Consider the following 19103-nt stretch of genomic DNA (forward strand, 5'->3'; position numbering starts at 1 on the left):
TCATCAAGAGGTCTTTGCAGAAGTGACAAGTTGTTGGGGACTGCCTCAAATAGACATGATGGCATCTCGCCCCAACAAGAAGCTTCAGACATATTGTTCCAGGTCGAGGGACCCTCAAGCAATAGCAGTGGACGCCCCGGTTGACACCGTGGGTGTTTCAGTCAGTCTATGTGTTCCCTCCATTTCCACTCATCCCAAAGGTGTTAAGGATCATAAGAAGAACGAGGGTTCAGGCGATACTCGTTGTTCCAGATTGGCCACGGAGGGCCTGGTATCCGGATCTTCAGGAATTACTCATAGGAGATCCCTGGCCTCTTCCTCTGAGAGAGGATCCATTACAGCAAGGACCGTGCGTGTTCCAAGACTTACTGCGGTTGCGTTTGCAGCATGGCGGTTGAACGCCAAATCCTAGCTCGAAAGGGTATTCCCGGAGAGGCCATTCCAACTCTACTGAAAGCTAGGAAGGAGGTAACAGCGAAGCATTACCACCGTATTTGGAGGAAATATGTGTCTTGGTGCGAATCCAAGAAGGCGCCTACGGAAGAATTTCAGCTGGGTCGTTTTCTCCATGTTTTGCAAGCAGGTGTGGATGCGGGCCTAAAGTTAGGCTCCATTAAAGTGCAGATTTCGGCCTTATCTATTTTCTTCAAAAGGAATTGGCCATGCTTCCAGAAGTACAGACTTTCGTGAAAGGGGTACTGCACATCCAACCTCCATTTGTGCCCCCGGTGGCTTAATGGGACCTTAACGTGGTGTTACGGTTCCTAACGTCACATTGGCTTGAACCTTCACAAAAGGATGAGTTGAAATTTCTCACTTGGAAAGTGGTCATGCTATTGGCCTTGGCGTCCGCAAGGCGGGTGTTAGAGTTGGCGGCTTTGGTTTTCCATGTTGATAGAGCGGAATTGAGGACTCGTCAACAATTTCTCCCAAAGGTGGTTTCTTCGTTTCACATGAACCAACCTATTGTGGTACCTGTGGCTACTGAAGCCTTGGCTGATTCTAAGTCGCTCGATGTGGTTAGAGCCTTAAAAATTTACGTAGCCAGAACGGCTCATATTAGGAAAACAGAGGCGCTGTTTGTCCTGTATGCTTCCAACAAGGTTGGGGCTCCTGCTTCTAAGCAGACTATTGCACGCTGGATCTGTAATACGACTCAGCATGCCCATTCTGCGGCTGGATTGCCGTTACCGAATTCGGTGAACGCCCATTCCACTAGGAAGGTGGGCTCGTCTTGGGCGGCTGCCCGGGGTGTCTCGGCATTACAACTTTGCCGAGCAGCTACTTGGTCGGTTTCAAACACTTTTGCAAAATGCTACAAGTTTGATACCTTGGCTGATGAGGACCTCATGTTTGCTCAATCGGTGCTGCAGAGTCATCCGCACTCTCTCGCCCGGTCTGCAGCTTTGGTATAAACCCCATGGTCCTTTTGGAGTCCCCAGCATCCTCTAGGACGAAGGAGAAAATAGGATTTTAATACCTACCGGTAAATCCTTTTCTCTTAGTCCGTAGAGGATGCTGGGCGCCCGTCCCAGTGCGGACTCTATCTGCAGTACTTGTTAACGGTTATTGCTTATGTTACACAATGGTTGTGTTTTGGTTAAGGTCAGCCTGTTGCTGATCGTTTTGGTTCACGCTGTTAACTGGTTGTAGTTACAGGCCATGTTGTACGGTGTGTGGTGGTGTGAGCTGGTAGGTATCTCACCCTTAGTTTAACAAAATCCTTTTCCTCAAAATGTCCGTCTCCTCTGGGCACAGTTCCTATAACTGAGGTCTGGAGGAGGGGCATAGAGGGAGGAGCCAGTTCACACCCATTTAAAGTCTTAAAGTGCCCATGTCTCCTGCGGATCCCGTCTATACCCCATGGTCCTTTTGGAGTCCCCAGCATCCTCTACGGACTAAGAGAAAAGGATTTACCGGTAGGTATTAAAATCCTATTTTATTGCCAATTTATGATCTATTTCTCTGGAGTCACTATCGTCGACACAAGAATCAGTGTCCGTGTCGGTATCAGTAGTCACAATATTCGCAAATGGTCTCTTATGTGACCCAGAGGGGTCGCCTGCAGATGGAAGAACAGAGCCCTGAAAAATCACATCTTCCACAGATTTTCTCCAGCACTCAGCATGAGATTCAGATTTATCTAATCTCCTATTGATATGATGCATACTATCACGTATTTCTTTCACCCATGCAGGCTCTTGGTGTGCCGGCAGCGCCACCACATTACAACTCTGTGTCCCTAACATGGTTTCCTCTGGGGAGGAACTCCCTGCCTCAGACATGTCACACACGTGTACAACACCCACACAGACACACTGGGACTTATAGGGGACAGACCCACAGTAAAATCTGTCAGAGCGACACAGTTTAGGAGCAGCCTGTTCACAACCCCAGCGCCAGTGTCTAATGCCTGTGAACACAGAATGCCCACAGACAAGCAGCGCTTTTACACAGTAATTCACACTTGTAATGCACCAAAACGCTTGTGCCCCCCCTTATTTTCACTCTGATACTTGTAGTCAGAAGTGGAGGAAAGGACCAACGTTGTTTCTGCAGTCTGAGGAGAGAGAAGAAATGGTGCTGAGCAGTGTGCTGGCTGCCTGAGGAAGAAGCTCCGCACCCGCAATGGCGCGTTTTTCACTCAGTCATCTTTTATGATATTTATACTGGCTGGGGGTAGGGCTGTGCCAGAGGCATCTTATGCCCCCTTTTTTGCCAGTTTATAGGTATTTTTGCTGCCCAGGGCACCCCCTCCCCGCGCCCTGCACCCTGCAGAGCCTGTGTGCGTGGGCTGCAATGGCGCGCTGCGCTCCCCACCAGTCGTGCCATTCCTCAGCCGTCACTTTTCTTGATAGAAGATCTTCTTCTACTCACTTGTCTTCTGGCTCTGCGAGGGGGGTGACGGCGTGCTGTGGGAGTGAGCATCTAGACACGGCTAGAGTTCAGTACCCTTCAGGAGCTAATGGTGTCCTGTCAGCCAGAAGCAGACCATGAAATTCAGGAAGTTGGTTCCTACGTCATCCCCCTCAGTCCCACGAAGCAGGGAGTCTGTTGCCAGCAGTTCTCCCTGAAAATAAAAAACCTAACAAGTCTTTTCAGAGAACTCAGTAGAGCTCCTCAGAGTGCATCCAGTCTGCCCGGGCACATTTCTAAAACTGAGGTCTGGAAGAGAGGCATAGAGGGAGGAGCCAGTTCACACCCATTGGAAAGTCTTAAGAGTGCCCATGGCTCATGCGGAACTGTCTATACCCCATGGTCTTGAAGTGGACCCCAGCATCCTCTAGGACGTATGAGAAAACAAACTGAAAAATAGTGAACATAATGGGCACAATGAGCTTAATGCTGGATTGGTGCAATCATTGTGGTTAATAAATTCCACAGGTTACATAACCCACCAACAAAAGGTACCATGTGAGACATCCATTTTGGGCGCACTACACAGGTTACCCTGGATGAAAAGGCAGCGCCTAGAAGATATTACATAGAGTGGGGAAGTTGCAGTGTACTAAAGCTAGAGGCAGAGCCCTTACATAACAATCAGTTCCAAGCAGTGGCAGATTTTACCTATGGGCTGCAGGGCTACAGCCAGGGCCGGTGCAAGGTTTCTCGGCACCCTAGGCAAAACTTCTGCCTTCTGCCCCTTTTCTCAGGTGGTCTTCTGGTTGCCGAATGTCGGGATCCCGGCGCCGGAATCCCGACACCCGGCCTACCGACACATATTCTCCCTCGTGGGGGTCCACGACCCCCCTGTTGGGAGAATAAATAGCATGGCGCGCTTAGCGCGCCACCGTGCCTGCAGCGCGGCGAGCGCAGCGAGCCCGCAAGGGGCTCATTTGCGCTCGCCATGCTGTCGGTATGCCAGCGGTCGGGCTCCTGGCACCGGTATGCTGGTCGCTGGGAGCCCGGCCGCCGGCATACCATACTACACACCCTTCCCCTTACCCACCCTTCAGATGAAAGGCATGCTGCTCTCACCCCCTCCCCCCTACTCTGGTAAATATCTGCTGTTCTATCCCCCCAAAATCTGTGTGCATGCTGCTGCTCATCCCCCCAGACTGTGTGCATGCCTGCTCCTTATCTCCTCCCCCCACCCCCTCACCACACTTCTGCTCTCGCCCTCTTTCCTTATCAATGCAGAGAATGCACTGTGCAGCCACCTTACCTGCAGGCTGCAGTGCAGAGTTGAAACAGAGTAGTCTGTGAAAGAGCCTGGAATGAAGACAGAGCAGTGCTGCATGTCACCCCCAGCCAGGACTCCAGGAGCTGTCAAAGTTACTGCCTGTGACGGGTGGAGGTGGAGCTGGAGGCTGCAATACGGGAGCTTAGCAGTCACGGCTACTGTAAGATATGCATTCTGGGGGATTGCAGTGGCTGTAAAAGGTAGGACTATGCTAACCCTCAGGTCCCGGCGCCCCTAGGCAGCTGCCTAAAGCTGCCTAGTGGAAGCTCCGGCCCTGGCTACAGCCCCCTCATTAAAATCTGACACCTCATTCCACCAGTTGCAGTCCATGACTGCACTGTCTTTACTGTGACTGGCAGTGACTTCCTATTGGAAATGCAACTGTACCTGACAGTCACCTGCAGGACAGGCAGTCCCATTAGGAGGTGTTTCCTCCCTCTGGGACTGCCAGACATAGAAACATAGAATTTGACGGCAGATAAGAACCATTTGGCCCATACAGTCTACCCCGTTTTTAACATTTTGGTAACCTCAACCCTATTTGGTCCTTATTTCTTTGTCAGGACATTCATATGCCTAATCCCAAGTATGTTTAAATTGCTCTACCTCAACCACCTCTGATGGGAGGTTATTCCACTTGTCCACTACCCTGAACCTACCTCCCTACCTACAGTCTCAGGGCACGTCCTCCTATAATAGTATTTCTTTCCCTTTGAAGAATGTTTCCCCCCTGTACCTTGTTAAAACCTTTGGTATATTTGAAAGTTTTTATCATGTGCCCTCTTTCCCTTCCTGGCTCCAAAAACTGTACATTTTAAGAATTCTTTGTCTTTCTGGGTAAGTTTCGTGATATAGAACATGCACCATTTTAGTAACCACTCTTTTTATGCTCGCCAATGTAATTTTATCCTTCTGAGATATAGATCCGGATGTAATTCAGTGCTAGACGGCCGGAGCTGCTAGATTCCGGGACAAACTCATAAGTTTTTTTAAAGCAGCAAACATTTACAAGGCAAAATCAGGTTGGTTTTGCCATGTAAATGATTGCAGCTTGTAAAATAATGTATGAGTTTGTCCGAAATCATGGAGCTCCGGATGTTTTGCACTGCATTACATCTGGCCCATGGTCTCCAGAACTGGGCACAGTATTCCAGATGAGGCCGTACCAATGACCTGTACAGTGGCATTATTACTTCTTTTTTCCTGCTACTGATTCCTCTCCCAATGCAGCCAGTACCCTTGATACTATATTTAGCCTTTGGGTTTTTGACCAGGCTGTGAGTGGAAGAGAGTGTGTTTCCTGAGGGAAGCCACATCCGGTCTCATCGTGAGCCCTAGCTGGCATCTATGGGCTGCTGCAGTCCCCATTACCGGTTATGCGCACATACTTGTTCTTGCGCCTGCCAGATCTATTGTGCAGGTGCTGGAACCCGGTAGGCAGTGGCTGGCGGCCTCCTCTACGGGCACGGGTAGCAGCAGCCTAGAAGAAGGTAGGAGCCATCACTGGTTCCAAGTATCTTTGGGGTCTATGTACAAAGCCTTGGTGATAGATAAAGTGGATAAAGATATAGGACCAGACAACCAGTGTCATGTTTCAAACACAGCCAATAACATGGCAGTTAGGAGCTGATTGGCTGGTACTTTATTTCTATCCACTTTATCTGCATCCAAGGCTTAGTACGTAGACCCCTTTGTTTCATCCTACCTGAAGTGGTGGGGCAGCCATCTGGTTACAATGTGTGAGGTAAACCATACAATGAATAAGACATATGGGGGGAATTCAAATGTTTGAAAAGTCAGTTGGGTGTCTGTTTTTTTCCTATCTAATAGACAGGAAAAAACAGACACCCAACCGACTTTTCAAACATTTGAATTCCCCCCATACAGGTCACTGAAACACGTGTAATATGATATGCACTTAATAAATAGATCCATGTGTTGTTTACCCCACCCATGAAAAAAACATCCCGCCAGTCATCACAAGCATAATGGGGGTTATTAGTGTAGAATGCTTCAAGAAAATTGCAAAGGACCTGGAGTTCTTCTGCGCATGCGTCAAGTGCCGTACATGCCGCGAAGGGGTACTGGGATGGATCAAATTGGATCCTTCTCAGGGGGAAATGCGAAATATGGCATCTAAGATCTGGAATGTATCAGATTCTGGAGATTGGTGCATATGCAAAAAGTAGTCAAACCTCCAAAAATAGCAATTATGAAGGTTTTGGCCCTCATTCCGAGTTGTTCGCTCGCAAGCTGCTTTTAGCAGCTTTGCACATGCTAAGCCGCCGCCTACTGGGAGTGAATCTTAGCTTATCAAAATTGCGAACGAAAGATTCGCAATATTACGAAAAGACTTCTCTGTGCAGTTTCTGAGTAGCTCCACACTTACTCTTCCAGTGCGATCAGTTCAGTGCTTGTCGTTCCTGGTTTGACGTCACAAACACACCCAGCGTTCGCCCAGACACTCCTCCGTTTCTCCAGCCACTCCCGTGTTTTTCCCAGAAACGGTAGCGTTTTTTCACACACTCCCATAAAACGGCCTGTTTCCGCCCAGAAACACCCACTTCCTGTCAATCACATTACGAACACCAGAACGAAGAAAAAACCTTGTAATGCCGTGAGTAAAATACCTAACTGCATAGCAAATTTACTTGGCGCAGTCGCAGTGCGAACATTGCGCATGCGCAATTAGCGGAAGATCGCTGCGATGCGAAGAAAATTACCGAGCGAACAACTCGGAATGACCACCTTGGCCACAGTTTTAACTTTGCTGCATCCCACCCGATGTGAGTGGGCCAAAGTCCAAATCCAGTCCAAACTCCAATCCTAACTCCATGCTCCAATCCTAACTCCATGCTTCAAATGACATGCTCCAATCCTAACTCCATGCTTCAGATGACATGCTCCAATCCTAACTCCATGCTTCAGATGACATGCTCCAATCCTAACTCCATGCTTCAGATGACATGCTCCAATCCTAACTCCATGCTTCAGATGACATGCTCCAATCCTAACTCCATGCTTCAGATGACATGCTCCAATCCTAACTCCATGCTTCAGATGACATGCTCCAATCCTAACTCCATGCTTCAGATGACATGCTCCAATCCTAACTCCATGCTTCAGATGACATGCTCCAATCCTAACTCCATGCTTCAAATGACATGCGCCAATCCTAACTCCATGCTTCAGATGACATGCTCCAATCCTAACTCCATGCTTCAGATGACATGCTCCAATCCTAACTCCATGCTTCAGATGACATGCTCCAATCCTAACTCCATGCTTCAGATGACATGCTCCAATCCTAACTCCATGCTTCAGATGACATGCTCCAATCCTAACTCCATGCTTCAAATGACATGCGCCAATCCTAACTCCATGCTTCAGATGACATGCTCCAATCCTAACTCCATGATGCAGTGAGAAGCTCCATGCAGCCGGCGTGGGTGGTATATAGTGACATGACTTGCATCATTACGCCTACTGTGAGCACCAGGATGATAAGCAAAATCGTGTCCTCATGCTGTGGTAGGGCGAATGATAAGCCACAAATATTGTCGTCCCACTGTGTTCTGTTTACCACTTCAATGAAATTCCCAGTCTCTCATGGGAGTTTGGGAGATCGAATATGATGAACATTTTTAACCATTTCATAGGGCTTTTTCACTATGAATTCTATCAATACTTACTGAAGAGCACAGCTTGTGAAACTTTCAATGTAATCAAATATAGGCCCTCATTCCGAGTTGTTCGCTCGCTAGCTGCTTTTAGCAGCATTGCACACGCTAAGCCGCCGCCCTCTGGGAGTGTATCTTAGCATAGCAGAATTGCGAACGAAAGATTAGCAGAATTGCGAATAGAAATTTCTTAGCAGTTTCTGAGTAGCTCCAGACTTATTCAGCCACTGCGATCAGTTCAGTCAGTTTCGTTCCTGGTTTGACGTCACAAACACACCCAGCGTTCGCCCAGACACTCCCCCGTTTCTTCAGACACTCCCGCGTTTTTTCCAGAAACGCCAGCGTTTTTTCGCACACGCCCAGAAAACGGCAAGTTTCCGCCCAGAAACACCCACTTCCTGTCAGTCACAGTACGATCACCAGAACGATGAAAAAACTTTGTAATGCCGTGAGTAAAATACCTAACGTTTGTATAAAATAACTAAGCGCATGCGCTCTGCGAACCTTGCGCATGCGCAGTAAGCGACTAATCGCAATATAGCGAAAATCGGCAACGAGCGAACAACTCGGAATGACCCCCATAGTGTATTTATATATACAATGGCAAGAATAGCTTATTTCAGTTAAAGAAACAAATGGATGACAGCAGGGCCATAAATAGGTGTGCGCAGAGGGGGCACCGCATATAACGCTGCAAGGTTGGGGGTTCTGTTGACATCACTTGTCAAATATCTGTTTTAATTGCTTTCACTTTCAACTTCTCCCCTTTTTAATGGCCAGCATCTCCTGACCGCCCCTGTTTCCTACCCTGACCCCTTCTCTCACTAATACTGTACCTATACAACATTTATGAACTCAATTTGAGATTTCTTTGTTATTCAGTCACACTGTTCTTTATTAAATTTCAAGATATAATCATACCCGGGATTCAAACCCATTGCTTGTGGCATTGCAGTCAAACAATCTATTCATTCAGCTATCTGCCTATTGCCTGAGTTATTGCGGCTGAGCAGATCTATGTAGTGTGTGGCTGGAAGAGATTGGATGTGTGGCTGCACACTACTTAGATCTGTTCAATTGCAATGCTGATTATTTTTTTACAGAGTACAGATGGAGCCAAGCTTATTGAGCGTGGCTGCATTGCAGGCTGGGGTGAGCAGCATGCCTGGGGACGCCTGAGCCTTGGCCTGCCGCCGAGCGTACACAGACGCTCCCTGTCAAAGTAAATGGGGCACGTGCACGTCTACGACACACGCGCGTGCCATTCGTTCCCAGCGGTCCACCCGGCAGGGCGCACCTAGTTGCAGACAGAGCCACGATTGGCGTGGCTCCATCTGTACTAGTAGCTTCATATAGTGTTCATAGTTTTAATGTGGGATCAAGTAGCTCAATGAGTAGGGTATTTGATTAAAATTGAACAGGTTTTATGTTTGAATCCTGGGTATGGCATATATTGATATGTGTTAATTAATAAAGTGTATTGTAACTGAATAACAATGAGCTTTCAAGTTAAGTGCATCAATGTGGCATAAGGATGATTGGTGTCCAAATCGGGATGGGGCACCAATTCTCAGTGGCTAGATGAACCAATGTACCCTGCATGCATAAAAATATAAATGCATTTGCATCCCTTGCACTGCAGTTTGGCTTGTTTGTCCAGGTGCACTGATACTTTCTCTGTTTTTGCTTTACTCCCATCTGAGAATCAGGCCCCATAAAAATATTATCTGGGGTCAAACTGAAAATGTTTTCTTACAAAATATTTATAGATGTTTCTTTGCTGAACAATACTATGAATAACCGGATGTAGTCACGTTACCGGTGGTAGGGAATGGGATAGAGGCGGTCAGTATACCGATGCCGGGATCCCAACCGCTTGAAATGCCAATAGTCAGAATGCCGACACACAGGGACTACTCCCAGTGCAGTAACTAGACATTTTAGCGCTGTGTGTGGGCGTGGCTTCATAGGGAAGGGGTGTGGCCACAAAATAACACCAATTTATATTACGGTGCACAGTGGTCTCCATTATTCAAATTACGCTGCACAGTAGTGCCACTACACTAGGTAGAGCCCCTTTTACACATTACGGCAGACAGCGTCCCCTTTTTTACACATTATGGCAGACAGCGCCCCCTTTTTACACATTACGGCAGACAGTGTCCCCTTTTTTACACATTGCGGCACACAGTACCCCTTTTGACGCATTACGGCAGACAGCATTCCCTTTTTACACATTACACCAGAAAGAATAGATGATAAATACTTACTGTCTCTCCGCTGGAACAGGCAGTCAGGCTCCTCGGTGCTGCAGCTGTTGGCAGATCCCGGGCAGGGGAAGAGGAGGGAGGGGGACTCGGGAGCTGCAGCAGCGCACTGTAATTGGTGGCAGCGCTGCTGCAGCTGTCCCTCTCCTTCCACATTGGCTGGATGCCGCCGCTGTGGATGCTGGGATGAGGGAAGCGCATCTCAGCATTCACAGCAGAGGCGGCCAGCCTATGTGGAAGGAGAGGGACAGCTGCAGCAGCTCCGCCACCAATTACAGTGCGCTGCTGCTGCTCCCGAGTCCCCCTCTCTCCTCCTCCTCCCCTGCCTCCGGCGCTGCTGCTCCTCTCAGGCGGTTTGTAATGAGTCAGTGTGACTTATTACAATGCCGCTGACTAAAGTCATGGGGATGCGGCCAGTTGCGCCCTCAGGGCGACTGCGCTGTGTGCCAGGCACACCTGGCACACACGTACTTACGGCTCTGACTATTCCCTTTCGTGGGTGTCCATGATACTCATAGAGTGGGAATAAAACCTGTGGCGAGCTCGACTCACCACCGAGCATGCAGTGTGGTAAGCGCAGTGAGCCCGTAAGGGGCTGCGTTGCGCTTGCCCCCCTGCCTGCATTCTATTGGTCGGGATCCCGACTGCCGGGATCCCAGCCGATGGTCATACGATCCCAACCCATGAATTACATATTGGGTCCACTAAATAGATGATTTGGTTTTTTTTCTGTACGACAGGATGATCCGCAGAGATGATTACATCCAACTCTATTTGCATTGTTAGTTACTGGCTGTAAACTGCAATATGTATCTCCCCTCTGTCCTTTACTCAGTCATCTCTGAACTGGAATGGCTGTATTCCATTGTTGGACATATGTCCTAAAACCTGTCTAACCTGGTAGCCACATTAAGAAGGCAATGTCTGAGTTTCTTCTAACAGCAGCCCTATAACTTATTAGCATCCTCCATACAAAACCAGGTTGCTATTTTTGCCTATTGTAGGTTTGATTTGTACAGTACAAGGAAGAGTAAATATAGCAAGCACTCAAATTCTTGTAAAAACTGGAGGCATCAGTGTTATCTCCACAGTCACTATCACATTTTTCAGACTGGGGCCTTCACGACCTGGTGATATTTCAGCAGCTGTAGGTAGGTACTGTCCTAGCAGGGCCGGTGCAAGGTCTCTATGCACCCTAGGCAAAGCTTCAACCTGGTGCCCCCTAACGTGCAACCCCCCTGCAGGAGGTGCATCAGGGCTATGAGGAGCGGCCGTGGGAGCTACTAGGAAACTACAGTTACATCCGCCTCCTATGTGCCTTCACATGACTTGATGTTACTCATGTCGGCACAGAGGAAGCGCTGAGGCATTATGTGGTACAGCCTGATAGTGGTAGCTGGATCTGATTTGACCCGCAGCAGCAGCCAGCGCAGTGTAAAAGGAGGAGGCCGCATACAGAGATATCCTTTAGTTTTTTTGCTAGATGAATTCAGTGGCGCCCTCCAGGAGCTGGCGCCCCTAGGCAACCGCCTAAAGCTGCCTAATGGTAGAGCCGGCCCTGTGTCCTAGCAATACTTTTGTCACATCTAGCGAGGTTTGAGGATCCGGCAGCTGAGACTTGCCCAAGGAGGTAGTTGGCTGTGGATGAACGAGATGAGGGGGTTGGATATAGTTCCTTCTCATGGGACAAGGGGCAATGAAGAACGTAAATGGAGCTAAGAGTCAGTAGATTGTAGTTCTTATGGACAGGGCTGAGGTAGAGAACTGTGGCTGGTGAACGATGACTTAAAGATGTAGTTGTAGAAAAAGAACTGTGGGTTGTGGCTTGAAAGATGAGGTTGTGAATAATGAACTGCGGAACTGTGAATAGTGGTTATAGATGTGGCTGGAGGCAAAGAACTGTGGACTGCGATTTGAAAGACGAGACTGTAGCTTATGAACTGCGGTACTGTGGATGGTGGTTAAAGACGTGGCTGGAGACAAAGGACTGTGGGCTGTGGCTTGAAAGACGAGGCTGTAGATTATGAACTGCGGAACTGTGGATGGTGGTTAAAGACGTGGCTGGAGATGAAGATATGTGGAGTGTGGCTTGAAAGGCGAGGCAGAAGACCCGGGACCGACCGTGTCCAAAGAGTCTTACTGGACCGGGTTTTCCAGGAGCGCTTCCACAGGCAGCAGCAGGCTAGGAACGGCAGGGCTGCAGCAGCAACAGAGAACCGGCCGAGCAGGGTCAGGAGTAACCAGAATACGGCAATAATCCTGGGAGCACAGGCTAAAGCACCTACAACAGGGTTGTAACTTGAAGCACTGGCGTCCCTGTCCTAAACCAGCCCCCTTTTATAGGGAGAACTTCCCCTGGATTGGCTGGAAGAAACAGGAAACAAGAACTATGCCTCAAACTTGATTTCCAACATGGCAGCGCCCAGTAATGCAGACCTTTCTGCATAGCACACAGCTCACTGCCCCTGGTCTCCTAGCAATGGCTCAGCAAGAGCGACCCGCTGCAGCGGCGCCCCGCCGCCACGAGCGGACCCCCTCACTGCTGCCCTCGGACCCGGCATAGCAGCCCACCTCCGCCGCTGCCCGCACGCCGCCTGAGAAGCCAGCCCCAGCGTACCGGTAAGACTCCGGACGCTGACAACTTTGTACTTCCCCAAGCAGAAACTCCACATGACATATGGATTGTCTGAAGGTTCGATGCTACATTTTTGCCTGAAACCCTCAGATAGAGCACATGTCAGGTGAAGGTTCTGGTAAGAAGTGCAGGACTCCACACCTCAGGAACTCCTAGAAGTAGGTAAGGGTCAAGTCTCTACAAAGTCCAGAAAAAAAACTGAAACTGTGATGCATATTCTGTACAAGGACTATGCAAGAGAGAGAAAGGGGTTCTGTACAAAAGAGGTAGGTCCTACGCAAGTGGAAGTACAGTATGTACATGATAAATGGCAATGACAGAAGAATTCTTCAGTGCGGTGTCTGAAAAAAATAAATACAACAATTGATGGTCTGTGTAAACAGTCTAGCAAGGAGGAGTCTTTGCTGGAGGCTCTCAATTGGTAATCTGTACAGTAGCGTGGGGGGCTTTTGCAAAAAGAATGGCAATAGGGTAAGGTCAGTAAATGGTATGGGTAATGGGGGATGAGGTGGAAGTGAAATATGTGCAAAAGCATATTTGAGGCTACAGTACTGCTGGTATGTAGGGGTACAGTGGAAAAGAAAGAGGCGGTACACAGAGGCAGAACTCTGGGAGGCAACGGAGTCATCTGCCGCCGGGCTCCTGCTCTAAAGGGGGCACCTCTCCTCCCATTCTGTGACACCATTGAATTAAGTTAATTGATATCTGTCGCTGTCTTTTTAGTGGCCGACTTCCTCACTGGTCCCTGCACCTTACAAATCACACCCTCTTTATTATACTGAATAAACACATTTTACAAGGGTCACACCCAGGATTAGAAACCACAACCTATTACACTGGAAGCAGTCACCTTACTGATGAAGCTGTTTGCTCCTGTATAGGAAATATGAGAATTCTAACTATATGAAGCTACTTCTCTGACAATTACACGCAACTTCATATAGTTAGAATCCTCATGTTTCCTGTACAGGAGCAAATAGCTCCATCAGTAAAGTGTCTGCTGTCAGTGTAACAGGTCATGGGTTCTAATCCTGGGTCTGACTGCTAAGAAATGTGGGATTTAAAATAAAAGACAATTAAATGTATAAATACAGTATATACTTTTTTTTTCAAAACACACATGCATACATTTATTTATCTTAATATAGGAAATAGGGGGGGGGGGGGGGGCAACATTTATCTTGCCTCCGGGCAACTGGGACGAACTTACGCCACTGGTGGTACAAGATATATTCCCAGTCAGTTTGGTCATAATGGACTTGTAATAATGCAATGAGTTGTTTTTGATGAAGACTGGTACACAGACAGCTGCACAAAAAACTATGTCTAATGATATAACAGACCAATGCAAAGTGTGGGTGTTGTAGGGAATATATACACGCTACCAGTCAAAAGTTTTAGACCACTGCCATTTTTCCAGTTTTTATTGAAGTTTTATTGACTGGAGAAAAAAAAGAAATCGTAGAATAATTTTATTTAACAAAATTGAATCTACATTTGAGTCACCTAAGAAGGCACCTTTTGCAGATATATCCTCCAAACACACTAAAGGGATTTTTCTATAATGAAAATCAAACACAATCAACACTCTTATAGAAGATTCCAAAAATGTGTTGCGCTAGTACTGTAGGTTGCTTTCATCCTTTTGTCCAGTTCATTCTCTTTGATGAATCCTGCATCTCTGCATTAACCCACAAATATCCTCAGCTGTTTATTCAATGTATGTAATTTCTCCTTGATTCCTGCAAACTATAACTCTTGATCTGAATTCACACCAATGTATAATTTAGCAGTGTATGTAATTGTATTTGTATTATATTAGTACTTGCTTATAGTTGATATTATGTCTTGTATAGATGTTGGTCAGTGGAGTGTAGTTTATTAGCATACATGGACTGGTGTTTACATAACACAGGGTTATTTAAGCTCTGATTAGATGTCTAATTGGCTTTAGCTTTAGCCTTTTTTAATTAGACCTAGTATATGTTAGGATTCAGTTATGGGGCAGTTGTCTGAGGGGGCCGTTGTCAGTGTTTAAAAATATACGAAGTTTGGAAATTACAAAGTTAGGAAATTTTAAAAAGAACAGTTACACCAACAGCTGAAAAAAACACTAAAGAACATTAAAAACCTGGTAAATTCACCATGGGACCCCCTTCAGTGCATGGTCGGGTTTCCGTTTTTTTGTTTTGCCAAGTATGTGGATTATTACAAAAGGACACGACACACAGGATTTAGGTGAGTATAATTTTGTTTTCAGGTGCCCTGGAATCGCCGTCGAGACGTAGGCCGAGTCGGCATGTGAACATAGGTAAGTATGTGTGTGTCAGAATGTATGTAATAAAGTTGTACTTTCAAGGTGTGTGTGTCCTCTTTTTATTTGGGTATTTTTTTTGCAGAAGAACTATAGGTACCAGCGGGCCCGTTTAACCCCCGCATGCTGGTACTTGTGGTTCTCCAAGTACCAGCTTGCGGGGGAGGCTTGCAGGGACTTGTAGTTCTTGTGCAACAAACAATATTCTTTTATTTTACACTTGGCTATCAGCCCCCCATCCGCAGCCCATGGATTGGGGGGACAGCCTCGGGCTTCACCCTTGGCCCTTGGGTGGCTGGAGGGGGGGACCCCTTGATTTAAGGGGTCCCCACTCCTCCAGGGTACCCCGGCCAGGGGTGACTAGTTAGTGATTTGCCAGGGCCGCAGGGACCTATATAAAAGTGTCTCCCGGCTGTGGCATTATCTCTCTGACTAGTGGAGCCCGGTGCTGGTTCAAAAAATACGGGGGACCCCTACGCTTTTTGTCCCCCGTATTTTTTGCACCAGAACCAGGCACAGAGCCCGGTGCAGGTTGATCAAATATGGGGGAACCCCTGTCAATTTTTTTCCAATATTTTTTCAACCAGGACCGGCTCAAAGAGCCCGAGGCTGGTTGTGCTTAGGAGGGGGGACCCCACACAATTTTTTTTCCTGTTTTTACACTAAACAGACCCTTTCCCATAGATAACCATGCACAGGTCTCACTGATCCGTGCATGGTTATCCAAACTCGACTGGAAAAAGCAGGTCTATTTTTTTGCTGCTTTTTTTAATGAATCGAAAAAAAGTAGACCCACACTTGAGCACTCAGAGACTAACACCCAAATACGAATGAATAGTAAATGCCCGTATTGTATGAAATAACAGCTGCGTTTGACCGATGGTCTATTCATTCGTATTTCAGAACTTTGCCAATTAAACCATTACGAATAGACCAGACACTGCCGAGTTTTCTGCTTAGTGAATTCCCGGATTGGGACTTAGAAAAAAAAACACAAATCGCCCAAACTCGGATTTTTAGTAAATACTGGCCCATGTTCCACAAACTGTTTTTCCTAATAGCACTTCATGGTATCCTCTATAAAATGACATCGTTCTTCACTATTCCTGTTATTTATCGCTCTGTACACATTGCAGCCTCATTAATCCACTCCCCTCTTATTAACACTCATGAGCTTTTAACCTATCTATGGGGGTCATACCGAGTTGATCGCTAGCTGCATTCGTTCGCTGTGCAGCGATAAGGCAAATAAGGGCACTTCTGCGCATACGTATGCGGCGCAATGCGCACGCGCGTCGTACAAATGCAACCAATGATGTAGTTTCACACAAGGTCTAGCGAAGCTTTTCAGTCGCACTGCTGGCCGCAGAGTGATTGACAGGAAGAGGGCGTTTCTGGGTGTCAACTGACCGTTTTCAGGGAGGGTTTGCCAAAACGCAGGCGTGGCAAGAAAAACGCAGGCGTGGCTGGACGAACGCAGGGCATGTTTGTTATGTCAAAACAGTAACTGAACAGTCTGAAGTGATCGCAAGCGCTGAGTAGTGTAACACTGTAAGGGTGCAAGGCGCCTTTTCCTGGGGAATATGGTAGCACGCAGCAGCTGAGGAACAACACAAGTCCAGTTTCTGGTACAACTGACCCCGGCCAGTTTTATTGAAACAGAAAATAAAACAAACCCCAAAATAAAAATACCTTGCCTGTCCGGCACTAACTAAACATAAGATATTCCTAACTGTCACTAAACAAAACACAGAGTTCTTCAGTACATACTGTATAGCTCACTTGCATCAGAAAGCGTGTCTCTCACACACAGATCCTGCAGCCTTCCCAGGCAGTCTGCTCATACTAATCAGGTTAGCAGCACTATAACACACTTACACAGCTGAAACCCTGATTAGCCCTCTGTGAGGCCAAAGACCCAAACTGGGCCCAATGTCTAGAACTCGCCTTATCTCTCTCTCAGAGCCTTTACCCAGCTTTTACAGCAAACTGAAAAGGTTCAGACAAAACAAAAAGCATTTTTCCTAGAAGTTAACATTTTCTAAAACATGTAAGACAAGAACCTGGGACAAATATACCTGCCCTCAAACACTATCCCAGTGTTCTTGTCACATATCCCCCTCCCCTGTTTCGACCTAGGGGCCGGAACACTTGTAGCCCCCAAACAGAAGATGCGAGACAATGCATCTGCGTTGGCCAATTGTGTTCCCGGTCTATGTTCGACAGTAAACTTAAAGTCCTGCAACGCTAGAAACCATCTAGTTACACGAGCATTCTTGCCTCTATTTACATACATCCATTTTAAAGGGGCATGGTCTGTCACTAGTCTGAATTGTCTACCCAAGAGGTAATATCTCAAGGTATCTAGTGCCCACTTAATGGCCAAAGCCTCCTTTTCCACAATGGCATACCTTTTTTCATGCTCATTGAGTTTCCTACTCAAATAAATGATAGGGTGTTCGTCCCCATCTCTGGTTTGGGACAGCACAGCACCTATCCCTACCTCTGAGGCATCTGTCTGTACCACAAATTATTTTGAAAAATCTGGTGTTATCAACACCGGTTGTGAACACAAAGCCACTTTTAACGCTTGGAACGCCTTTTCTGCATCAGGGTTCCATTTCACCACATTTGACTGCTTCCCTTTGGTAAGGTCTGACAACGGCACCGCTGTGGTCGCAAAATTAGGAATAAACCGTCTATAGTACCCAGTAATTCCCAAAAAAGCCCTTACCTGTTTTTTATTCACTGGACGAGGCCAGTTTTGAATAGCATCAACTTTATTCAATTGGGGCCTAATCAGACCTCTGCCTATGGTGAAGCCCAAGTATTTGACCTCCTCCATTGCGAGGCAGCACTTCTTTGGGTTAGCAGTTAACCCTGCCTCTCTGATTGAGTCCAGTACTGCTTGTACTTTAACCAAATGGGACCCCCAGTCTGTACTGTGAATTACCACATCATCCAAATAGGCAGCTGCATATTTTCTATGGGGCCTCAAAATTTTATCCATCGCCCGTTGAAAGGTTGCTGGAGCCCCATGCAACCCAAAGGGTAACATCTTATACTGGTACAGCCCCTCCGGAACCGAAAAGGCTGTTTTTCTTTGGCGCTATCAGATAAAGGTATTTACCAGTAACCTTTGGTCAGGTCCAATGTGGTGAGAAACCTGGCTGTTCCCAGCCTTTCTACAAGCTCATCCACACGGGGCATGGGGTATGCGTCAAACTTGGACACCTCATTTAACTTACGAAAGTCATTACAGAAGCGTATGCTACCGTCGGGCTTCGGGATGAGCACTATGGGACTGGACCACTCACTGTTAGACTCCTCTATGACTCCAAGTTCTAACATGGTTTTAACTTCCTTAGAAATAGCTTCTCGCTGAGCTTCAGGAATCCTATATGGCTTTAAATGAACCCTGACCCCTGGTTCTGTGACAATGTCATGTTTTATTATGGTCGTTCGGCCAGGCAGCTCTGAAAATACCTCCCTATTTTGGATGAGAAATTCTTTAACCTGATTGTTCTGATCAGCTGATAATGTCTCTGACACCTTCACTGCGGGAAGCAACCGGGGTGAAGACACCGAAGGGCAAGGCTCCGCTGACAGAGACAACCTATCTTTCCAGGGTTTGATTAAGTTAACATGGTAAATCTGTTCGGGTTTTCTCTTTCCCGGCTGGTATACTTTGTAATTAACCTCATTCACTTTTTCCCTAATCTCAAATGGACCCTGCCATTTAGCTAGGAATTTGCTTTCCACAGTGGGTACCAAAACAAGAACTCTATCTCCAGGAGCAAATTCCCGTATCTTGGCACTCCGGTTATAGACCCTCTGTTGAGCACTTTGGGCCTGTTCCATGTGCTCTCTGACAACAGGTACCACGGCTGCAATCCTATCCTGCATTTGTGTTACATGCTCAATAACGCTTCTATAAGGAGTGGGCTGTCCTTCCCACGTCTCTTTGGCAATATCCAACAGCCCTCTGGGGTGTCTACCATACAACAAATCAAATGGAGAAAAC

At 47.1% G+C, this 19103-nt stretch overlaps 1 protein-coding gene across 20 annotated transcripts in view; it reads right to left on the reverse strand.

Annotated features, from left to right (window-relative positions):
- LOC135010635 (thrombospondin-4-like) overlaps positions 1-19103 on the reverse strand; it is a 509209-nt gene that overhangs the window by 434642 nt on the left and 55464 nt on the right. The gene's annotated exons all lie outside the window — the stretch shown is intronic.

Source organism: Pseudophryne corroboree, chromosome 2 (assembly GCF_028390025.1).
Source record: "Pseudophryne corroboree isolate aPseCor3 chromosome 2, aPseCor3.hap2, whole genome shotgun sequence".
NCBI lineage: Eukaryota > Metazoa > Chordata > Amphibia > Anura > Myobatrachidae > Pseudophryne > Pseudophryne corroboree.